This window comes from Aythya fuligula, chromosome 1 (genome assembly GCF_009819795.1).
Source record: "Aythya fuligula isolate bAytFul2 chromosome 1, bAytFul2.pri, whole genome shotgun sequence".
Classification (NCBI taxonomy): Eukaryota; Metazoa; Chordata; class Aves; order Anseriformes; family Anatidae; genus Aythya; species Aythya fuligula.
In genome coordinates this window covers 110,738,903-110,749,837 of record NC_045559.1, presented here as the reverse complement: position 1 = coordinate 110,749,837, position 10,935 = coordinate 110,738,903, and positions in this window count along the sequence as shown.

Here is a 10,935-nt window from a genome sequence, read left to right as displayed (position 1 = left end):
TTCGTATCTGGGTACTGCAGCTGCTGTGTCAGCCTGATAAGGGTCCTGACCCTAATCTTTCACCGCGCTCTGCCCGTGTGGTGCGGAGGGTGTTATCCCAGCCCGGCCCCACAGGGTCGGTAGAGCCCTTCAGGCAGCTCGCAAGGGGGCTTTGAGCTCTCTTTAATCAGCAATAATGGGGTTTTGGGGTGGGAGGTGTCCCTGCCCGTGGCAGGGGGCTGGAACTGGTCTTTAAGGTCTTTTCCAACCCAAACGACTCTGTGGTAAGATTCAAGGCAGGGCACTTGGCTGGGAAGGGAGAAGCCTGACCCTGAGTGTGAGGATGTGATAGTGTCGAGTGCACGCACTGCAGACCCGAGAGGAGCTTAGACCCAGCTTAGACCCAGCTCGCTGCTTTTGCAGACAAGAAGGTCACACTCCATCATTACAGAGATTCTCTTTTTCTGTTTCATGTTTTTTTATGAGACTGCCCTGCTGCAGTGACTGGGGAGGTAGAAGCGAGGGTTTTCCTTTTAACTTCCTGTACACTCAAAGCAACAAATACCTAAGCAGTCACAGCAGTGCATTTGGAGATAAGGATTTGAAACTTCAGTAAGCTAAGGTCTGTGTCCTCTCCATCCTAAGCTCTTTAAACATTGCATTATTTGTTGCTTATGGAGATGACGATGCTTCAAGCCATTCTTCTGCATAAAAATGTTCCTGGTTACTGTTGATGCCTTTTCTAATATGAGATGCTGCATATACTCTGAGGATGCCCACTAAGCCTAAGGTCTCCAGCGACACAGATAAAGCTAGGCATAAATGTAGCTTTGTTTCTTTTGGCCCATAGCTTTTAAGAAATGCTTGAGGATTGTTGCAGGGCAAGATATAAAAATCAACAAAATTTACCTTGTTTTGGGATATAAGTATAGGGAGCCTTCTCAAATCCATGAGGCAGTTGAATCGCCTGTACCATCTGAGATGGCAAAAATTGATCCAGACAGATTATTTCTGTGGTTTGCATCATCTTCTTTTATGTGATAACCTTCCCACGTTTTGCTTTTCCAGGCCGGTCATCAACAGGTAACCACAATGCCAGTTTTGCTTGTTCATCTGCTGCAACTGCTGTTATTTACCTGACATTAAGAATCTTTTTTTTTTTAATTATTATTATTTTTTTTAAATTACTATAAAAGTCCTTTTAAAAGAGATTTGAGCCATAAGAATCAGATTCTTAGGGACCAGAGAACACTACTGTGCACCCTTCTGATCAGTCACTGAAGACATACGCCAGTCACACAACCCCAAAAGATGTGAGTGCTGGTGTAGTGTTACATTGAAGACAGTCATTAAACGTGCTTCAGGGAACTGCCTATATCTCAGTCATATTCTACTTCCAAGTGTTCCCAAAAAGGTGAATGAAGGTGAGATCCTATGAAATCAACATTGTCAGAAATACCAAAATTAAGTTCATAATAAAAATCCAGTACCTATTTTATCTAACTGTGCTTATGAAATCCAGATGCTATTGATTCTTGTTGATGAATGAATGTAAAACCAATTTGTAAAAAAATAACCAACTCAGTGATGTAAAAGGTGCACACCTATCTTATCAAAAAGACTGATGATTAAGAAGAGGCTAATACCATTACAGTGAGGTTATATAAGAGGCTGTGAACAACCATGTCCTTTGAAACACACAGTGTATAATGTTACCTAGAGTGCTACAAGTGCCTGTGCCTAGCACAATTTCTTTAAGGAAAAAATAACTGATGGAGTGTTTAAACCATCAGTGTAAAGTTAGTTTCAGGCTTCTATTATTAATTTATTTCCATCAATAGCTATGCAATGCAACAAATACATAACGCAGAAGTGTATTTATTATGTAGCAGAACTGAGCAAATAACAGATTTTTTAGGCTGTGAGTACCACTCAGTGGGGGCCATCACAATCATGATATGATGTAGTCAATAGGCCATCGGTGAGGAGAAGCAGTATTGTGATGAAAGCACCAAAGTAGGACACGATCTGTCAGATATCTTCAGCTTCACCACAACTTCCTGTGTAGGTTTGTGTAAACAGGTGTTCTTTAAGACAAAGGCTATTATTTATCCTTTTTTTATGAAGCTGTAAAAAAAGTATACTAGTACTGCTGAAGTACCTTTGAAGTCTTAACAAGAGGATTTCAAAGCAATGTTGAACATAGCTGTAGTACTGCCAGTACTTTTTCATAAACGGAATGAAAGGGTGATGATTTTTTATTAGCTTGTAAATACAGAAATGACTTTTTCAGGACACAAGCTTCCCAGTGGCAGCCAATTTTATCATAGAATGTAATTTTCTGTTAGTCCATTGTTAGTAATTCTCTGGTAATTTTCTAATACTGATATCTTCTGGCCACAGTCCTAACAACAACTAGGGCTCTCTGGATTAGGGAGCTAAATGTCATGTTGTTATGTCCACAGTGCTCGTGGCTGACACCCACCAGGCCTTCTTCACGTTGCACATCACTGATGCTGTGCTCCTCCAGCTGCGGAAGGCACCTCCTGTCTTTCAGGGTCAGACTGAGCCTATACCCCAGCTCTTCCCTACCATGAGATGAGTTTTACTGCGCAGAAACAGCAGACTTCTCCCCAAGGGTTGCGCCTCCTTTTCTGGGAAGTACATGAGTTCAGTGTTTCCTGAAGTGTCTGTCACTTTTTCTGACGCACACGCTCTTATAGGAGGAGTCATGCAGACACCTATGTTCTTTTGTGCCTGCTGCCTGCTGCTGCACAGATATGAGCAACACCTGCAGGTGGCTGCTGGCAGAGTGCTTCACACAGCCTCTAACAGCTTCCTGAGCACCCAAATGCCCTTGAAACCAAGGTAGGGAACAGGCTGTGGGTGCTGGTGGCAGCGCTTTCCACAGGATGAGAGGAAGATGTTGGACAAGTGAAATTTTTGGTTTCCGAGAGTGTGTGACTGCCAGCTCTTGGCTAGTGCAATCACAAAGTGTGAAAAGCTAAGAGATACGCCTAGTACATTTTTTTCTTCGGTCTTAGTGGGAGGAAAACCGTGCCCTTTAAAATTATGAGTTGGCTGCAGGAATTACCCAACATGCATTCTTGCAAGATGTGGAGTATGCTGATACAAAAATGCTGAGGCTGGTTTAAAACATCTATAAGGCAGAGCTGATAATTATAAAGCCTGCTCAGTGATGAAAGCCTTACAGGCACAAAACCAAAAACAATCAATGAAACAAACAAAAAACCCAAACATTTCCTTCTGCACTTCAAGAGAGAGCAGCTACTGAGAGAAGTAACATGTTATACTCTAGCCTGTGGAAGATAAATGCATGGATATAACATGATTTTTAGGAAGATGTATTGCTTGCAGGTCATTTCTGACCTTGAGCCAGATTTATCCTATGATGATTTGTTATCTCGTGTGCAGTTTATAGGAAAATATTTTTTATGGCAAATTACTTATCTAAGTCACATTTCACAATAACCATTGTGCAGTCTAGACCATGAAATGAACTACAACTAGCTTCCTAGTTTCTTACTGCCAGAAATGTTGAATAAGCTGATATAAAAGCGACAAAATTTACAGTTTATGTTCTGCTAAGTTTGAATGCAACTTCCTCACTGGTATTATAGAAGAAAGAAACAGACATTGGTGTTGATAAAATCTGTTATAAGAGAAGCTCTATCACCAGCAGACAGGCAACCAAACAGAAGGGAAGACAATGTGCACTCCTGTGGTCACCAAAGTCAATCCTAAAACACACGTGTCACGGAGGAAGCTAAGCCAGGCAGGCTCCACCGAATTTATTTCAGTTGGCTGACAGACAAAGGAGAAATCATTTGCTTGTTTCTTCTCATGTCAGCTCTGGAACAGGATAAAAGAAGCAAATACAGTATTTCATCTTGCTTTAAAAGTATAGAAAGATAGGTTCAGGAAGGAAGGACCTTAGGAAGTCCAGCTCTTTATTGTACAGCCTGAAGGCAGCACCAGTTGTAACTATCTCCTTCCTAATGGGCATTTGTTTTTAGAGTGAGATTTTCTGCCACTTTGGCAGTATCCCCCATTCTTTTTCTATTCTCATCGTTAGAAAACTTTTCCTGATTTCTGTCTTGTTGCAGGCTTGTAACTGCTTTCATGTCAGTCATGGACATAGCAAAGAAACGGTTTATTCCTGTTTTCAAAAGTCCTCCATACATTTGAAAACTATCATTATGTCACCACCAGACTTCTTTTTGACAGGCCGCATAATACCAGTTCTTTTCATCCACCTTCACGGAGCATGGTTTTTGGTCCTCCTGACTTTTCCCAGTACTGGATATAGCTCTTATTAATGCTACATAGTGGGAAGGATTGATTTACATGTTTTGAGGACTGTACTGTGGTTTGTGCAGTCTGTGTGGTATTTGCCTCATTCACAACAGTGAAAAGTTGACTCATTTATAGCCTGACCCATTACAAACCCTGCATTTCTCTCCTTTCACCTAAGCTAATTTTCCTTGTCTGTGGTAAGATGTGGAAAATCTTACTGAAGTCAGAATATGTCCTACTGATTCTGCCTTGTGCAGAAGCTCACCGAGGCACACTGAAACTAATTAAATATTTTTTAAAAAACTTTTTGTTAATACATTCGTATTCTGCAGCTGATTAATAGCTTCTCTACATAGTTTGGAAGCTGAAAATATTACAGGTGAAGTATATAGTCAACAAGACGGCCTGCTTCCTTCCCAGCATGGTGTTTACACATTTGGGCCCTATTTCTACATTTTTTTGGACAAAGTGTGGTTGGATTGCTGTGGTCACATGAAACCCTTGATCACTTGATAAAAGTAGACTCTTTTCCCCCTTCCAAATAGAGTGGCATGGGTTATAGCAAGTCTATTGTTTAGATTTTTTCCACAAGTATTTTGTCAAGAAATGCAAGTTTTATCTATGTGACGCAAATTCTTCCATCACGTGTTACAAGCAATTTGCTTTTGAGAGTACGCTGTCATTTAGACCAGAGTATTTCACATCAGGAAAAGCTACATAACAGCAGCTGAAGTTTTCTAAAATATTTCCATATCCCTTCTCATTCTAATTCACACTTCAGTCTGACCAACTGGTGCAAAGACACAGCGATCGGACGTTTTCTGATTCTGTTTTCTTCATCTTTGCAGGTTTGTACCCTAGTGGGGATTTTTCCCTGACTTTTGCAGGTACTGTCCAGGACGCGGTTATAGTTTGAGATGAGAACTGATCGGCTACTTTAAGCCTTCCAGATAGAGCCTGTCCTCTACCTTGCAATCCCAACCTCTTTTCCTCCTGCAGCTACTTAATTGGTAAGGTATTCCTCCATGTGGTCCAGGTGGCCAGTCAAAAGCTTCAGCCCCAAGCAGAGGAAGAGATGAGTCCTCTAGGGTAAGGGTTCAGGGGGATATTTCCTGCATTAGCATTTTATTCTCACACTCACGAAGTTCTAGAAAAACACTGAAGTTCAGCTCTTTCCCTTCTCTTCTGACCCTCCTCACACATTAAGATCTACAAGGACAAAGAAGTTTTGGAGTCAGATATGATACTGCATATCACAAATGCCTTTAGCCACAAGACAGCTGAATAATTTCAGCACACAAGATAACTCAGGTGAATAAAACACAGGTATCTGGTCAGAGCAGTGCAATAGGATTTGGACAGAGGGGTCATCATTTGCACCAACCAGGCACCAGAATGTGGAAAGACTGCTGTCAAGCTGTCTTTTTACAGCCTTGGAAAACCTATCAAGTGTCTTCACAATGCCTAACTATGATATATCTACAGTTTTCATCTTTATAGATAACACTTTGTAATGATCAGCAAGTTGTTCTTGATTAGGGTGAGTTTCAGAGCCTCGTTATATCACCAGTCACATCAGCATGTCTGAAAATCTAACCCACACATGGTTCTGGTTGTGATTTATGCGTGATTTACATAGTCTTTGTAGCTACGTTACTCACACAGATCTGTAAAGGAAGGCCCTGCTCTGAGAACCCTGCAGCCTATTTTTAAAAAGTGAAATGTAAACGCTAGGAGCTGCAAGGGAGTAGGAATGAGACAACAAGAGTGTCATGATGTCGAAGGCAACAGGAAAATGAAAGAGCAAATGGAACGAGCAATTCCCAGTATATTGTATGCAGACAAAACTGTGGATTATTTGCAGTACTTTCTGTGAAATAAAAATAGCTATTTTCACCTTTCTTTCCCATGGTGGTACAACAGCAAGGGAAGGAGCCTTGATTTGTACAGATAGTCCATGCTCCTTACTTGATAGCAAGATTACTAGAAAGTTCATTTTGCCTACTAACATTGTTTATTTCCTGACCCACCTCAACAAATATGATTAATTTGATACCACAAATTCTTATACAGTGTTTTTTATTAAGAGAGTGAAGATCAGCTTTTAAAATGATTGTTTCCCTGAGGAGGTACCAGGTGCCTTGTACCACCTGGGATAGCTGTGGGGCCACCCGGTCCCCAGTACCTGTTGGATTCATCCCCGTTCAGTAACACCCTGTCTTCTCCAGACGCTCACATACGCTGTCATTATTCTGTTTCAGGCAGCAGCCTTCTTGCAAATGGGTCATTTGGGTCGAAACAGAGGGGGTTATTTTTCTAGTGCAGTCTGCCGCTCCACCCTGTGGCCCTAAAGTTTCTTCAGTTCTTATAATTGGCCTAGCAGTATACTGGGGAGGCCCTGGTGGGCAGAGGTGGTCATCTTCATCTAAGCCATCATTACTTGAATCACCCCAAATATTATCACCCCATTCCTCATGTGATACAATTAGCTTTTGGATTTAAACTATATCAGGGGATCTGGGGGCTTGCATTAACATCATCTCAACGTTTTCCCATAACTTTTGTTCCTTCAAGTGAGCTTCTCAAAATTGTCTTTGCAGTTCTATTTTTATTGATAGTAACAGGACAGTAGATTCATGTTCCTTTATTTCATTCTTCAAATCTTGCATTTTACTGGTTGTTTCTCCTTTTTCTTGACACGTGGCTTCCAGGCATGTCCCCAGCATTTTACAGATTACACCTTTATCTTTCCCATCCTTACTCGAACCTCTAAAAGTGTTTAGCTGCTTTTCTACAGCTTCCCAGGAACACCACTTCTTATGGGCCCTTTCCCCTGGGAAGGTGGGATTGGGACGAATACTGAGCTTTTGTAAATCCTTGGTGATACTGCTTGCCGTCCTGCTGGCTATGCCAATTAGATTTTACACAACTTTACTGTAGCACCAAGTACAGATTTATTATATACCTTTATAGCAAAGAACAAGGATAGATTATATGATTTTAACAGCACTTTAATACATCTAAGTATTAGTTAATTAACACAATGCTCTAAAGAAATTTGCTACAGTAGCTTAGTTAAAGATTTGTGAATGTCTAGGTTCACCCAAGACTTACTGCAGGGCCCTGAGTGGTTTCTAACTCCAGTTGAGGGCCCCCAAAATACCCCCTAGATCGAATTACTCACCCCACTCCTCAGCATTTGTCGGCGTGGGAGGTTGTTCCCCAAAAGGCTGAGCCCCAAGGGGCACTTCCCCTCAGAGGCGTCCCAGCTCAGGGGGAGATCAAGGGTTGCTGTGGTCCCTGGAGAGCTCCAGGAGGTCTTGCTTGGGATCAGTATTTGTAGGATTGTGAGGCCTTTTGGTCAGTAATTTTCCAGGATTTAGGTCTTTTGCCAATTAGTTTGGGAATCAGGTTGTACAATCCCCTCCTCCTTAGCTGCGATGTGAGGCATTCTGTAGATAACAGAGGAATGATGTCGTGATGGCTTTCCCTTCCATATTTATTAGAAAAAAGTGATTCATATTTATTAAATAAAGCGACTGCCAAGCTCAGATTCCTCACCAGGTTGTTTCCTGGAATGAGCTCTGCCTGGTGCTTCATTGTTAATGAGCCGTCTGATTCAAGGAGCAATCCCATTGAGGCTCACAAGCCTGAGCAAGACTTAAGCCACGTCCAGGAGCAGAGCATACCCACCACACCGTACAGGAGCAGAGTGTGTCTGCCACATGAAGCCCTGTTTTGTTTTTTTTTTTTGTCTGAAGGAGGAGGGCTCTCACCTACAAATGCATTCCTGTCAGGGCTCATTTTCAAACAGGAAGACTCCTGGAGCAAACCAAGCTACAGGTCGGCCTGAAGAAAATATATCTGGGTCGCTTTTAGGAGCTCTTAAGAAAGCTCTGAATTACTCTAGAGTGGCACTGCTGCATCTGGCCTTAGCCATGCCCTGCCTTGGTGCCAGTCCCTACTACCTTACGCAGAAAGAAGGAGCACAAGATGTCTGAGAGGTATTCGGATGGGCTAACCCTGCCTAGGAGGAGAAAGTAGCCTAGGTTTCATCTGTAGTCAGCAAGGAAGGAGAAACTCTTCCAGAGAAGGGTCTCAACTGGTTGCCTGTCAAACAAGGTATTGACTTAGGGGAGCCTGGGGGATTGGCCTCGAGGCAAGAGTTAGTTTCCAAATACATCACCCCTGGTCACTTAGCCCTTTTGTCTATCTGCGACTGATTTACTGGGCCTTAGCTCATTAAATAAATAAATAAAAAGCATTGGAAAAAAAAAACAAAAAACTGAAATCCCCCAGAAAAGCTGCTTAGCAAAGTGTGAGTAAAAGCTGGAGAAATTAATGGCTTGGCTTGGCTTTAGTCAGGTTAGTAAGAAATGAGGCAAACAAATATGTCAGAGGTGAGAAGTCAGAAGTGAAAAATGAGCCGGGCTTTCCCTTTCCATAGTGCTGTGAGTTCTCCACATCCTTGTTGCACTGCTCTGTGTTTGTTCTTTGTACTGTGTGGCTGAAATTTCACACAAAGTTCCTTTTATGCGTACTGGAAGAACTTATTTTGTCCACGGCAGGTTCCTTGCACTGTTGTGGATGATGCCTGCTGGAGGTGAGCACTCATGAACACCTGCACCGCAGGTGAACATTTCAGAAATACAGATTGTCAGTCTTTTTGGTCATAAACCCTGTTCAAGCCCTGTGTCAGAAGAGCCAAACTTAGCAAGGAAACTAGGAGTCATCCAAGAAATACAGTGCCTGGTTCAGCAAGCTAAATCTATCTTCTATCTTTCATTAAATGTAGTTTCCCTTGTTCTTCTCTCAATGCACTGAACATCCTTGTTGAGATTTTTCAGGTATTGTACACTTTAGCTACAGGCCTTCCCCTTCTCTTGCTGGCTCTATTATTACACACAACATCTGCCTGCTTGCTTAGGGGACTTCTGTCTCTCCCATCACTGCAGTATCTGCATACCTTGATATTCGTGGAAGAGATGAGGCAATGATAGAACAAGGACAGTGCAACTGGGTGACTGAAGCGGAGGCGAGAAGCCAGGAATGAAACATTAATCACAGTCCTCCAAAAGGTCAACTCATTAACACTCCTTCACGTTTCCTTTATAAACAGCCACACAAACTGTGCTTTACAACAGTGCACAGACAGGACTGTTGGATGCTTCTATGAGTCAAGGGAGAGCAGACAAGCAAGCAGACGTGACTGTCAGCTGGTGCCCTGATTATGAGGTTAGCTCTGGAGGAAATTAGACTTCAGACACAAGACAATCTAATCAGAATTTCACAGGATGTCTCTCCACCCATTCAGGATAGTCTTTACAAAACATACTCTGCATCAGCACCTTCATTTCTGCTCTTCGTGGCATACAAGCTCCTTGTATGACCACATGCTCCTTATTAAAAAGTTACACAAGGCTATCAAGACAAAGCCTGCCTTTCTTCACATTTGAACAGGCTGAAAGAGGAACAGCCTTTCCCTCTCCTCTCTTGTGACACCACAACAACTGGTATCAGCAAAGACACGAGGGGAAACACTTCCTCTTTTTAGATGGGGAAAGCCAAACCCTCAAGAGTTCAGGCTATGTTCCTATGCAGATTCTTCCTGCTTTAATCTAAGAAGACCATATCTCTGAATAACCAAGGTTTTTATTTTTAGATTGGGTTTTACCAGCGGGTCTGTGATTAGGTGGCACAGCACATGGGACAGCCCTATCTGTACCCTCATCAAAACCTTTGAACCCATTGATTGACTTCAGCCACTGCTGAGAGACAGTAACTTTGTGTTCTTCCATGAAAATTAGCAGTCAGATAGTCAAAAGAGGCTCCCCTAAAAACCAGGAAAAGGTAGCAAAATTTCAAATCTCTTCTGACATCAGCTGGCCAGCGAACTAGCACATGCATCAGTCATAGGAGCTGTGCTATGTGATAGCTTAGCAACTTACTGAAGAAGTTGCTACCATGAAAAGAGGGATAAGGAACACACAGCTACATTTTTGTGGTGGAGAGGGCTAGCACTCACAGAATAGCTTTGGTGTGAGGTGAACAAGAACATCAGTGAACCAAGATGTTTTAAAAAACACAGCGAAAATGATTTCCCATATCCCAAATGGTTCATTAAAATAAAGTATGATGAAAATTAAGGAGTGCAGAAAAAGCTAGTGCAGATTATGTATAGCTGGCTGGTACAAGGAATCAATATCTGTTCTCCTCCTGTTTTCTTCCTGCAACAGTTCCTAAGATGTCAATATTTATGCATTAAATAACAGACCTCAAAGCTATAGCCCAAAATGTTGTGATTTCCATATCATATTACACTTTACACACAATTTCATTTGTAACAAGTCACTTTTTCTGCCAATTTAATTTTTCACTGTCATTTTCATGTAATAATATATACAGTAAATTGCATCACTCAAAGCGTCACACTTCATGCCCTGCTGTTGGTGTGGACATAACCTTGACACAAAGCAGCAGATCAATAAAGGTGAGAGTGCATTATGTAATGTGTAACATCCACTAGGGTTTACTTTTAACTCCCACTTCAGCTGCAAAGTTTTCCACAGACTTCAGTGGACTCTGGATTAGGCAGGCAAAGTTTAGTAAGAAGCTGCAGGGCAGAAGCTCAGGGGACTG